Source organism: Petaurus breviceps, unplaced genomic scaffold (assembly GCF_028583685.1).
Source record: "Petaurus breviceps papuanus isolate PSGF00001 unplaced genomic scaffold, PetGlider_PUasm1.0 490, whole genome shotgun sequence".
Taxonomy (NCBI): domain Eukaryota; kingdom Metazoa; phylum Chordata; class Mammalia; order Diprotodontia; family Petauridae; genus Petaurus; species Petaurus breviceps.
Genome location: NW_027186352.1, coordinates 9604074 through 9610592, shown reverse-complemented (window position 1 = coordinate 9610592; position 6519 = coordinate 9604074). Strand labels below are relative to the sequence as shown.

The window sequence follows — 6519 nt, the reverse complement described above, 5'->3', positions numbered from 1 at the left end:
CTCTCTCTCTCTCTCTCTCTCTCTCTCTCTCTCTCTCTCTCCTGTAAGAGGGGATCTCCCGCTGGTTTCATTTGCCCTTTCTCTTTGGCACAGCCCAGTTACTAAATGGCTCTAGGCTCATGTCACCTTCCTCACCTGGGTCAGCATTTGCACTGTGATTTCCTGGGCGGGTCGGGGGAGGTCCTCTTATCCTTAAAACAAATCTCGATTCCTCCTCAGCTCAGGACTCAGGCTTTCAGGTCTCCGCGGCCAAAACCCCGCTGGACTGTAGCCTTTTTCCCAACTCAGGACATGTTGTTATTCATCCTCATGCTCTTCATGCCAGCCCAACTTGTCCATTTTCTATTTTAAAAAAGTCCAAGGAGGGGTGGCTAAGTGGCTCAGTGAATAGAGCACCGGCCCTGGAGTCAGGATGACCTGAGTTCAAATTTGGCCTCAGACACAACACAAAAACTAGCTGTGTGACCCTGGGCAAGTCACTTAACCCCAACTGCCCTCCAAAAAGCAAAAAAAAAAAAAAAAAAGCCCAAGTAATTGCCTGCCTCCGTGGCAGTGACTGGGTGGCTTCCCAGGCTTGCAATGCTCTCCATCTATAACTGCCCTCTCCCCCTTGCGGAATTCTTGGCTCTTTTGAAGAGTTCTCGTAGGTGCTATGCTTTCAGTGGGACTTTTCCTGATGCCCTGCCCATTTTGCTGTTAATAAACTTCATTTATCTGTGCACATTTATGTACACATGCTTTGTCCTCCCCCGCAGATTGTAAGCTCTTTGAGGGTCAGCCATATCTTCCCCCAGCACTTAGCACAGTGCCTGGCTCAAAGTAAAATGCTCCATTCCTCTATTCATCCCATAATCTCCACACAGACAATGAACTCTACCAGACACCAACAGGAAGATGGCTCTGTTTTGTCCCATTTAGAAGTGTGACAACAACTATTGGTATTTGAAGTTTTCCAAAGTAACTTTTGATGTCCGTGCATTGAACACGGACTGCCCATGGTGGGAAGGGCACTGGCCTGAGCCTCCAACCACCTCCAAAGGCACTCTCTTGGAGCTGCTCAGAAATTGGCTGACTTCCCCATCAAATACAAACCTCCTCTCCCACTCAGAAGTCTGACACGAGGGTAGTTAAAAGTACACCAAAGCTTCGGGTTTGCTTGAACAAAGAGGAAACAGAAAACACAAACTCAGACAGACCAAATTTGATGCCCCTCCATGAAGGAGCAGGCGGCTAAAACCAGTCGCTCTTTGATGTCTCCCTTTTGCCACCATCTGCCATCAGATCCTCCTGCTAGAAATGCCTTCCCTGCCGGTCTGTTCAGGAGCCATCAGGGATTGAAATCACCCAGGTGACATGGCATGATGGAGCCGAGAGCATCACGGGGGCACGTCCATGTGAATATTACATCTACATGAATTGTGTTTCAACATTCCTGCTGTATCTTCAGTACAAAGAGAATAGTTGGGAGGGCCATGAGAGCTGCCTTCAAGTATTTTATGGGTTCCAAGTCATGCAAGGGGGCTTGGACTTGTTCTGCTGGATCCCAGAGGGCAGAACTAGGAACTAAGGTGTGGGAAGAGAGGTGAGGCAGGGGGGAGTTGCCAAGACAAAGATTAAGGATAGATGCAAGAAAGTGCTTCCTAGCCCCGAGAGCTATTCCTGAGGGGGACAGGCTGCTTTGGGGGAGAACAGGCTCCTCCTCCCTGGAGGTCTGCAATCAGGAGCTGCAGGGGCCCTCATTCCTGCCATTGCGGATTCTTACTTGGTTATTGTTTGTGCTAGATGCAGTGATTCTGGAAAATATTTAGCATTTCTTCTCCCCCTACCTGGCTGCACTCCCTTGTGCCCTTAGGACCATCAACATCCTGCAGGATCACTTTAGCCTTGGTATTCACAGCCCATCAGATGCTGTTGGGAACTCTCTGAATGGAGGGCAGAGCAAAGCTCTCCTTATAGAACCTCTATACAAGGAGGGAGCCCAGGCCAGGCCCCCATTTCCTACCCAGCTAACCTCCTCTGAACTTCATTAAGCCTCTGTGACTGGTGCTTCCCCCTCACTCCCCACTTTACTGCTTCCTTTCACATGCAGCCCTCCCCATTAGATTGTAAGCTCCCTGAGGGCCAGGACTGGCTTGATTTTTCCTGTTTGTACTCCCAATGCAAAGCACAGTGCCTAGCACATAGTAGGCACTTAATAAGTGTTTATTGACTGTCCTCAAGGGTCCCAGAGATTAAGTGACTTACTGTAATGGGAATGTAAATTTTAAAGATCTTCCCTGCCCCTAGGCTAAAGTGCACCAGAAGCCTGGGGAAGGGAGGCTTGTTTTTCAGTAGATACTTTTTGATTGGCCAGTGGGTCAATAAGGTTGTTACATTCTCTGAGCCAGGAGAAGGCTTATATAAGCCCTGATGTGTAGCTTTGTTTTGGGACTCACTTTGAGAAGTGTTCTGTGATTTGATCTGAATTCTGGGAAGCCGTTGTTGAGAGTCCCCCGGCTTTGAAAAACCCAGAATGTGGAAACCCAGATGTTGACTGGGTATGGATGTAATGGTTGGACAATTTGGAAATCTGTCTACTTGATGTTTCTGTCTTGATAATTATGCCTGTATGCTTTGAGGTTCAGGGTGCTGACCTTTTCTCCTGAACAAGGTAAACGATACATGTCTGACTGATTAAAGTAAGCCTGTTAACCCATTTTGAGTTGCTTTCCTTTAACAAAGCAGATCCAAGAACCTGTGGTGGCTGCAAACCCTGAGGACGCTTGGGGTGCTTGCTGCTACACTTACCCAAGGTAACAGGACAGGATTTAAACCCAGGGTTTTCCTGATTAAAAGTCCAGCCCTGTCTTCACCATGCCTCATCTCTCCTTCTGCCCATCTCTTGTACACTCTAATTTAGTCACCATCTTTTTTAAGGCTCCCTCAATGTAATCCAAATCACACCTCCCTCCTGTCCTCCAGGATCACAATTCTCTGGCCCTCTTGCCTCTTTCTCTAGCTGAGGGAGGGGAAGATGACCTAGAACTCACAATATCCCATAGGGATAAAGCCAACTTAGGTCAGCAGGGATTCTCTGAACACCAGTGCCTTATGGAGAGGGAGATGCCGCCATCTTTGAACTCAAAACAAGGTTTCTGCGACTGACTGGGGATGAAAGATCTGGGAACTGGTAAAGGGCCAGATCAGATCTCCTCTGCTACATCTCACTAAGTCCTTGGCCAGAGCCAGCTTACCAAACAAGTGATAGCAAGAGGGGATAGTGAAAATATGGAGAAAACCCAAGTCCACAAAAATACATTTCTAGAAAGCTCTACTCAAATATTACTAGCAAAGAACTGAAACAAATACAAAGGTCTTCAAAGTTTGCAAGGAAAGTGAAGAGAGTTATGCACAATTTTTGGACCAGATTTGTGACTTATCAGTTCTGGACTTACTTGGAGGAGCCTTCTCCCGATGCTGATCAGCACCTGCATCACAACCTACAGTCTTAGTGAGTTTACTAGGGCATATGGCAGTTAAGACTCAACCAGGATCATGCATGAGTGAGAGGTAAAACTTGAACTCAGGTCTTCCTGACTCAAAGGCTAGCTTTCTATTCACCATGCAATGTTACCTCTCACATATACAACCTACATAAAACTTAGAACTTGAGAATTCTTTGTGTAGATAAGGAGAGCTAGGGTAGTACAAGGAAAACATTAGAAAGATGACATATGATTATCTAAGTGTCTTTGATGTTTTCACACCAGAAGCTGCTGGGTGTGTCCAGACTGTTTATGCTAATAGCTCTGAAACCAGGACAGGTCCAGACCTGGATGGTGGAGAGCCTCCAATCCATGCCACACAAGGATCTGGTAAAGTACAGGAGGGTGTCCATCCCAGAGAAGAGAAGGCTTAGGGGGACATTGGAGCTTTCCTCACGGATGCAAAGCCTGTCCCATGGGAAGGAAATTGGGTTTTTTTCTGCTTGGCTCCAGGCAGCAAAAGCAGGAGGCTACAAATCAATGTAAGGGAAAATCCTTGTAATCATTTGGGCTGTCCCAATGGAGAACAGGCTGCCTTGGGAAGGAGGGGGCTTCTGCTGGAGATCTTTAGGCAGAGGCTGGATGGTTCCTCATTTAAGATACTGTAGAGGGAACTAGTGGGGTCGTGGGTGCAGAGATATGAGGCTGGCTAGTCCAAGCCCCTCCTTTTACCAATGGGGAAACCGAGGAACAGAGGCTGGAAGTAACTTGCTGATGAAGCTAAATAGTGAGTAGCAAAGGGAAGGATGGAAACCAGGTTGCCTGACTTTACACCCAGTGTTCTTTCTACTTGCCCATCCACTCCAAGTGTGTGGTGGGCTAGAAGGCTTCTCAGAGTCCCTCTGGCTCTGAAGTTCCATGAAAATCAAACACATCTCTTTAATCCTGGTTTCCTTGGTCATGACTTCCCTGGTATTCCTTCCACATGCTCAGATAGCAGCCCCTGATAGCAAGCTCTCTGGGACTGAGTCTTGGCACTTAGCTAATGGCTGAGCCTTTTCTAGCTTCTTTTCCCACTGAGTAGGACCTATCAGCACTGGGCTCTGCTACTAAAGCCTTTGAAAATCTTGGGTGGCCTCTGCCTGATGAAGGCAGCTCTCAGAAGGTCTAAGTTACTCCAGCCCCTATGTATGTCATGATGATGTCAGTTTGTAGATTGAGAATAGCAGACCTAGCCTACAGCAGACGAAGGAAAAAAGAAAACCCTAAAATGCAAAATAGAGTGGAAGCTCCCAGCTTCCTCCAAAGGGATTTCCCCCCTGCACAGAGCAAGGTCTCTTTCCCCTTCACTTCTCACAAAGGGGATTCCTCTTTAAGGCAGTGATACCCCTCCCTGGGTGGGCCCATCCTTGTGAACAGGGGTAATAAGAACGTGATGACACATAAGGGAATGCTGGAAGGCAGAGGCGAGAGTATCTCCGGAAAGCCTGCAGAGAGTTTCCTATGGGTCTAGTGCTCAATCAAATGAGCAAAATCCAGCTCAAAGCTGGGGACCAGAAAAAGGAGCCCAGGCCAGCAGACTGCAGGGAGTGGCCCCTGAACTGCTGGCTTGGCCAGTTGTGTCCTCTACTGGGAGGGAAAGACCCTGAAGGAAAGAGCCCATTCCAAGGTTCCCAGGGTGGGGTTGGTGCCTTTGGCCAGCTGGACCCAAAATGCTTCAGGAACCAACACTTTGGACCCCAAGGAGCAGGTTTGGAAGGCAGCTGGTAAGGAATCATTGACCTTCATCTGGAAGTAAACTCCAGGAAGGCAGGGACCAGTTAGAGTTTTTGTCTGTGTCCCCAAGCCTAGCTCCCATCCTGGAAGAACCCAGGACCAATGGTGAGCTCCTGCTGTGACCTTGGGGCAGTCACTGCATTTTCTCTTGGAAGTTTCCTCATCTGTAAAATGAGGGTCAAATGAGTCAATCTTTAAGTTGCTTCCAGCTCTGTCTATGACCCTAAACTAAGCCCATGAAAATAATAATGTGTGTCTGTCTGTCTGTCTGTCTGTTACTTCATCACAGGCACAACGGATTGGTCCTGAAGTCAAGAAGTGAGTTCAAATTCATTCTCAGACACTTACCAGCTGTGTGACCCTGGGCAAATCATTTAACCTCTGTTTGCTTCAGTTTCCTGGCATATACACAGTTCTCAATTATGTGATCAAAACCCTCTACTGAAAGCAATTTTTACACAATGAAAATTTTTCTGCAGACTTGAGGTAAAGAGAGAGGGAGGGAGGAAGGAATGGGGCCATATGCCAGGGGAGGGAAGGGACCATTGTTCAAGGACATGTAAGGGTCCAAGGACATACATGGGGACAGAGAAGCGAGAGCAGAAGGAAGAACAATGGAGCAGACCCAGTCATGTGGGGACCTGGCCAGAACAAGAGAAAGGAGCCCTGGGACAGGGGTGGGAAACCTGCAGCCTCAAGGCCACAAGGCCCTCTAGGTCCTCAAGTGCAGACCTTTGCCACATGTGGCTTTGGGGCTGCAGGTTCCCCACCCCTGCCTGGAGGCCAGACACATTGGGGCTGGACAGGAATGGACTTGAGTCCCTTGGGTGTCAGGGACAGATACACAGAAATGGAGAGGAAACATGGAGGGGGGAGACAAAGCCCCCTTGTCTGGCTAGGAGGTCTCAAGCCAAGCCCTCTTCCTGGTGTCAGAGGCAATAATCTCCATGTCTGTTCTGCTGTCACTTGGAGGGCTTTGGATTTTGGGTTGTGGGGATTTGTGGGAGGGTGGGGGAATGGGAGACCACAGAATACCAAGGTACAGGATCAGAAAGACAGCGCAGTGCTGGACAATGACGTTAACACAGGGTTTTGGTTTGGTTTTTTGGAAATGCGGATATCCTTCAGAATTCTTTACATAAAGTCTAATTTGTGTATTGCAGGAATGTCTGTAAGAGGTCCTTCCTTCCTCCCTTCCTTCCTCCCTCCTTCTCTTCCCTCCTTTCCTCCCCTCCTTCCTTCCTTCCTTCCTTCCTTCCTTCCTTCCTTCCTTCCTTCC

The 6519-nt window shown here is 48.2% G+C and overlaps 1 protein-coding gene across 1 annotated transcript in view; it reads right to left on the bottom strand.

The window, feature by feature from the left end:
- CUNH10orf90 (chromosome unknown C10orf90 homolog) overlaps positions 1-6519 on the bottom strand; it is a 140096-nt gene that overhangs the window by 133133 nt on the left and 444 nt on the right. The window lies entirely within an intron of this gene.